Here is a 6,394-nt window from a genome sequence, read left to right on the forward strand (position 1 = left end):
TGGGTGATGAGCCTGGCCCGAGTACAGCACCCTCTCATTCGGATCCAGCACCCTCTCATTCGGACGTACAGCAGTACACGCGTCGACGATGGCGTCATAGGGATTGATGATGGAGCCTTTGTAATCTTTGTAAAGCCTTTGATATTAATGAAAAATATATATTTTTGGTACATTTACGTGTAATCTTTGTAAAGCCTGGCCCGTTCTATTTTACACAAATATAACAGTGCACATAACAATCAATCGGACAATGCGAAGACAGATATTTTTTGATTTATATTGATGATGGAGTTTCACAGAGAACATCCTCATGATCTTTCAACATTTTAAATACATAGCTAATATAACTGTTGCTTATCAGAAAATCCGCCTCAATCATCATAGGCAAACATTTAAATACATAGCTAACATACAACTAGATTCACTGACCCAAAAACAAGAAAGTGAGATGGTGCAATCAGAAGTTCTTCCCCATGATACACTTCACAAGGTCTAAGATGCGAAAATAATCATAAACAAGAGATGAATGTTTACCCTCCAGCCCATCACGACTATAGCGGTTGCTACCTGAAAGATTATTACATGGACTTCCACCAATAACCAGATCAAACCCACCAAATGTGTTAATCATCTGCTCAAGCTTGTCACCGTTAAGTTCTTGTACATCAGAAAGGTCTATTAGTTCCCCTGTGTGCTAGGATTGCTCCCACCAGCTCTTAAGTATGTTTCTGTTTACATCTGAAATCTCAACGGAAACAACAGTCTTCATATGTATTCCCAGCTGATGGAGAGCCACCTCAGCACCCCCAATACCCGAAAAATGCGAAGACAGATATTTTTTGATTTATATTGATGATGGAGTTTCACAGTACATGACTCTAAGAGCCCAAAAAAATTTACAACTTTCAAAAATTGTACATATATAAAGAATCAATCTAACTCTACTGTCTCGCTAGTTATAACATTAGGTGAGATGCTCTCTTTGAACTGTTGAATCCATGCTTCATATGAATTTTCCCATCCGGTAGCACAAGGAAGATGATATTTTCGCCAGTTGGTCGCTACTGGCGGAACGGGATGTCCCGGCAACAAGAACACCTTCAAAATTAGAAATAAGAAAATATTAATAGCTACAAAATTATAAATAAGCAAAATTAAATAAGCAAAATTAAATATTCGCAAGTGTTGTGAACGTAGTACCTCAACAAAATGATTTCCATTTACGAATCCGATAGCGATATCTTTGCGGGATAGAAGAGGTACTGGCACAGAACGGAGAGGTAGGAAGGTCAGACATTGTTGCAACGAGAGATGGTATAGGACAACATTATAGCAGGATGCTATAAGATGACCCATGTCCGGCATAGTCATCCATCTGTCATATGGTGGACAATCATCATAATATGATAATGCATGAGTGATCTCAGCAATCGTCCCTTCCACACCATATAATGTGCGATAGTGGTCCGAATGACATTGCAACTCTTACAATAAATCCTTCCTAACACGCACCCAGTCATCTTCTCCAAATCCCAGTAAGTCAGCTATTGCCCTAAATCCGCAATTCCCATCAGCTTTTACATCCTTGATATGCTGGATGTATGGTCTCAAGGCAGAAGGAATAGCATCAATATAGATAATGGGCGTATGTGACTGGGCTCTAGTACGAAAAACCTGCAAATAATATCAAATGATAGAAAATATGTAACAATGGCAGAAATATCCAAATAGTTATCCGTCTCAGCACTTCCCGTACCGGCACGGCACGGCACGTCCCGACATGTCCCGTATCGGCACATCTCGGCACGGCACGTACCGACATGTCCCGTATCGGCACATCTCGGCACGGCACATCCCGTATCGGCACATCTCGGCACGGCACGTCCCGACATGTCCCGTATCGGCACATCTCGGCACGGCACGTCCCGACATGTCCCGTATCGGCACATCACATACCGGCACGGCACGGACCGTCCCGTAGACGTTGTGATACCTATTGTAAGGAAATAAATATTTGGTACTTACCTTTTGCTTGGGCCGCCTCTTTTGAATCTGAGTAGATGGATTGCGGATGGTAACTTTCTCAACACCAGGTGAATAACTATCCTGTCCAGATAGAACCAACTCAAACGCAGACGGGTCACGTCGAGTAGACGTATCAACCTTCATTGAAGCGCGCCCACGTGAACCAGTCTTCCGTTTTGCAGGCTCTAAAAGAGGTGTACTATCTGGACTTGCAATCTCTCGTAACTTCTTGATCATCTGCAATTGAGAAGCCCCATCTAACTTCTTGAATCGTAGCGCAATCAAATCTAACTCTGCATCACAACTCAACTGAATTGGCTGCACGGGGGGGGTAGGCAGAATATCAAGTTTCCTCCAATGAGGATCTATGCAGTCGAGAGGAATGGGCCGACCTTCCACCCTGTACCGCGCAATCTGGTGAGCACATGGTATACCATGTGTGCGTCGAATAGCGCACCCACAATTTGAATCATCAAACCCAACTGAATTGGCTCGTTTCGATTGGGCGAGGACATGATTTAACGCACTTATAGATATGAAACCTCGCAACTCTTTGAATTCAGCTGGCTTGAAGTTGTGCTGCACTACCAATAAACTCTTCTCCAATGAGGCTTTAACGGAGCTGTGCTGCAACTCAATCAATCCATTTATTCTAGTCCAAGATGACTCGAAACTTCCTTGGCTTGATCCAAGCTGCTTTTTGAGCTTTGCATTTGCACTCTCGACCCTAGTAAACAAATGAAAGTTAGATATAAGAATTGAGGCAAATTAAAATTAAATGAGTCTTTATTTGTGATACCTATTTGTCGTCATATTTCCGTAGTGCCTGCATGTATCCGTCCACGCCGCAACAAATCTTTCCTTGTATTTGCTCAGCCAAGTATCTGACACATACTGTAGTGCATCTGGATAGGTACCGAACTCTCTCTGCAGTGCACTCCAGCGATCATTATACTCGTCTTCCGTGGAGGACAGCACTAGTACATTCCAACTCATAATAAATTTATCCCATTTCTCCTTCAATTCGAAAAAATTTTTGCACTTGGCCAAAACATTCCTACTAATATGCCATCTACATAATAAATGTCTAGCAGTAGGAAATACTTTATGAATTGCATTCATCAAAGCCAAGTCTCTATCTGTAACAATCAACTCAGGCAAAACATCATCAGCTATGACACTGCGCAATCTCTCTAATGCCCAAGTATAGCTTTCTTCCCCCTCAGAATTTAAGTATACAAAAGCAACTGAAAATGTCATGTCAGTAGATGTCACCCCCACAATCTCTAAGAGCGGAAGACGATACCTATTCGTCTTGTACGTGCAATCCATTATCAACACACGGAGAAATGCACGGAACAAATCAATGCTGCCAGGGTGTGCCCAAAATAAGTCATGCACAACATCCGTATTAGTACAATTCCTATGCCACTCAATATATTTAGCCTCTGATAATTTACCTAATAGATGTTGCATTTCAGACCTCCCGGCTTTCTCTGCAACCTTAAACCGTTGACGTACATTGTAGATAGTCTTGATAGTCGTAACATTGAGGGCATCTCTTTCCTTCAATGTGGATAATATGTCCTTTGGACGAACCAAACTCTTCGACATATCCACTAACAATTCCGTCTCCTGCTCAGATAATCTCCCTGCATATGAGTGCCCCTCCAGATTCTCTGCAGCGGGATGATTGTGCACTCCACATACGACCAGTAATATCCAATCATCCGCAGTATCCAATTTCTTTCCTCTTAATGCAAAAGGGCATCCACACTTCTTTGTCCCACAGGCAGTCTTTATTCGCTTTTCTTTTTTGGTTCGGTACGTCCCACCCCTCTCACAACCTAACGTAATTCTGGGTTTCTTAGAAATGGTACCTGCATCGGATGATTTGATTACAACAACAAAACCATTTCGCCTCCCAGCTTCACGACACCAATTACACAAGTCCTCTCTACTCTTGAAGATCTATACATTAAACAATTTATGTAAGTACACAGTTGTAAAAATAGCTCGCTAAACTATTACAAAATTGCACAATACATTATAATACCTCGTAAGTTGTAAATTCGCTTGTGTAATCCAGTACAAATTCTGATCCAATTATACTCGATTCGGTTGTAGCATAGCCCTACACATAAAATAATTTATCACCAAGAATTAATGATTCAGAGGATCTGTTCGGCACAAAATTCAGCACGGCACGCGATTTGGCACCAGAAGGCTTCTGTTCGGCTGCACAGTGCCGAACAGAAGCCTTCTGTTCGGCAACCCTCAACCGAGCAGAAGCCTTCTGTTCGGCTCCACAGTGCCGAACAGAAGGCTTCTGTTCGGCACTGTGCAGCCGAACAGAAGGCTTCTGTTCGGCACTGTGCAGCCGAACAGAAGCCTTTTGTTCGGCGATCCAGTGCCGAACGGAGCACGAACCGTGAAAAAAAAAATTTCGAAACAAGGTGGAACACGTACCTTTGCGGCCGATTCTTCGTCCCAAATCACTAGTTGCTTGTCCATGCTTCGAATGGGGCTTAAATCTCCTTCAAAGATCGCCTAAACGATGTAAATGGATCGAGGGGTTTAAGGGGGGTTTGAGGGGGGGGGTTTTTTTTTTCTTTTCAAAACGAAACGGAGGAGGAGGAAGGGGGGGTGTATGAGAAAATTTCAAGGGCAATATGGTAATTACACTAAAGGTTAGTTTGGGTATTTTTTTTTTGGTTTTTGGGGGGTGTCCAGAGCAATAGGGGGGGTGTATATAGAACTACCCCAAATCCCTCCTCTCATTCCCTCCACCCAAAACAAAACTACTGTCCCCAACTTTCCAAATTGCCCCTCTGGAAACTCTCCACCTCCCTTCCATCAAGGGGGAAGACTCGTAGCCAGCTCATGTTCCCGTTTTATACGGGCCTTTGCTTCCTAGTTCCTTCTGGTTAAGTCAGACAAGATAGGATAAGAAACCTTTCTCTCTCTGTCCCTTTCTCTCCTCTTCTCTCTTTTTTACCTTCTCCTTTCCTTTTATGGTATCTTTTCTTTGCCCCTGAAGGATTTTCTCGGAGGGCATTGTTTCTGCAAGAGGCCAGCAAGGCTCCACGCGAAACTTACGCAAGGTCTTCATATTGATTGAGATATTCATTGAGATTCTGTTTGAAAAATATTAACGATACACGCTTGTATATCTCAATATATTAGCAACGGAAATGTCACATAAGTTATAATATCTTTTAATCGAAATTGAATCGTGTTAAAGCGAGCAAAACTATGCTCCCAATCCTAGTTTCAAAATTGAATGGTGTCTAAATTGCCCAAAACCATGCGATGCATGATAGGTATTGGATGTTCCAACTTAACCTGTTACAATCTTTGAAATGTGCGATACCGTAGATCACTTCCTAATCTTTGAATCTTTTTGGTCTCCTCCCATCCCATGCAGGCGGAGATCGACGAAGATGTCGGTCTGTCCGTGTATGGCTAGGATTTCAGGATTTAAAGACGTCGCTTCGCCACTCAGGTGGTAGCCTAGTGGGAGTGTAGCCTTACTTCCAACCAAGTGATTCCGAGTTCAAATCACACTGACGTCAATTAAATTGTGGAAACCGGATGTTCTTTGCTCGGACACGGGGTCTGGAAGGGCGTATCGCTCTGCTAGTAGCCTCGGTGGTGCCAGGTATGACGTACTCACGTGTAGTATTCGTACCGGAGCTCAGAGGGATAACCGAGCCGGGCCTACGGATGGAAGGGTATAAGTAAAACCGCCCGGGGTGTCCAACATACGGTCATTTCTGCGCGCATCGAACATTTTCCTAGCTAGATGGGGGCTGCTATGCGGGTGGGCTTGTCCCTTTCTTTCTCCTTTCTCTTCTTTTTTTTAGCAAAAAAAAAAAAGAAAAAAAAAAAAAGGCGTCGCTTCCGTCGTCACCAAGGCCTCAGGGAATCCAAGAGGCGGCTGCCTAAAACGTCTGATGGCGTATGGAGGCTGACGTCATCTAATGTATGCGTCCCAACCTATATGGCCAATTAGGCTGTCCGCTGTACCCCTTCGCCGAGCTATCTTCTGACCAAAGCCTGACTTTAGGTGGAAGCCAATCGGAGGAGGTTGCTTCGAGGGCATTATAGGAAGCACACATCATAGTACGGAAGATACGTTTATCAAACATTCAAAAAGGCGGGAGACTAGGAGTCCGGGCCGGTGGTGAGCTCCGCACAGATCACCCAAACTCAGCGAACCCTCAGCGACCGCACGCTGGACGCAAGATCAACGGCCAGAGTTGCTGCGACACAACTTACGAACAGCAGATCGTCATGCCGCATAGAAATTTCCGTATATGCCAGTCGGACAAAAAACTTGTCCGGAGATGACGATCGCATCCAATGT

The 6,394-nt window shown here is 43.8% G+C and overlaps 1 long non-coding RNA gene across 1 annotated transcript; it reads right to left on the minus strand.

The window, feature by feature from the left end:
- Positions 1-226: 226 nt before the first annotated feature.
- On the minus strand, positions 227-4,765 carry LOC148703549 (uncharacterized). The gene is made up of 2 exons (XR_016413289.1): positions 4,495-4,765; positions 227-4,159 (listed from the first exon to the last, which is right to left on the minus strand). It is a non-coding gene; the product is annotated as an uncharacterized LOC148703549 (long non-coding RNA).
- Between the last annotated feature and the right edge of the window lie 1,629 nt (positions 4,766-6,394).

This window comes from Phoenix dactylifera, chromosome 5, assembly GCF_051530095.1.
Source record: "Phoenix dactylifera cultivar Ajwa chromosome 5, Ajwa_hap1_PhDact_Kaust_v1.1, whole genome shotgun sequence".
Classification (NCBI taxonomy): domain Eukaryota; kingdom Viridiplantae; phylum Streptophyta; class Magnoliopsida; order Arecales; family Arecaceae; genus Phoenix; species Phoenix dactylifera.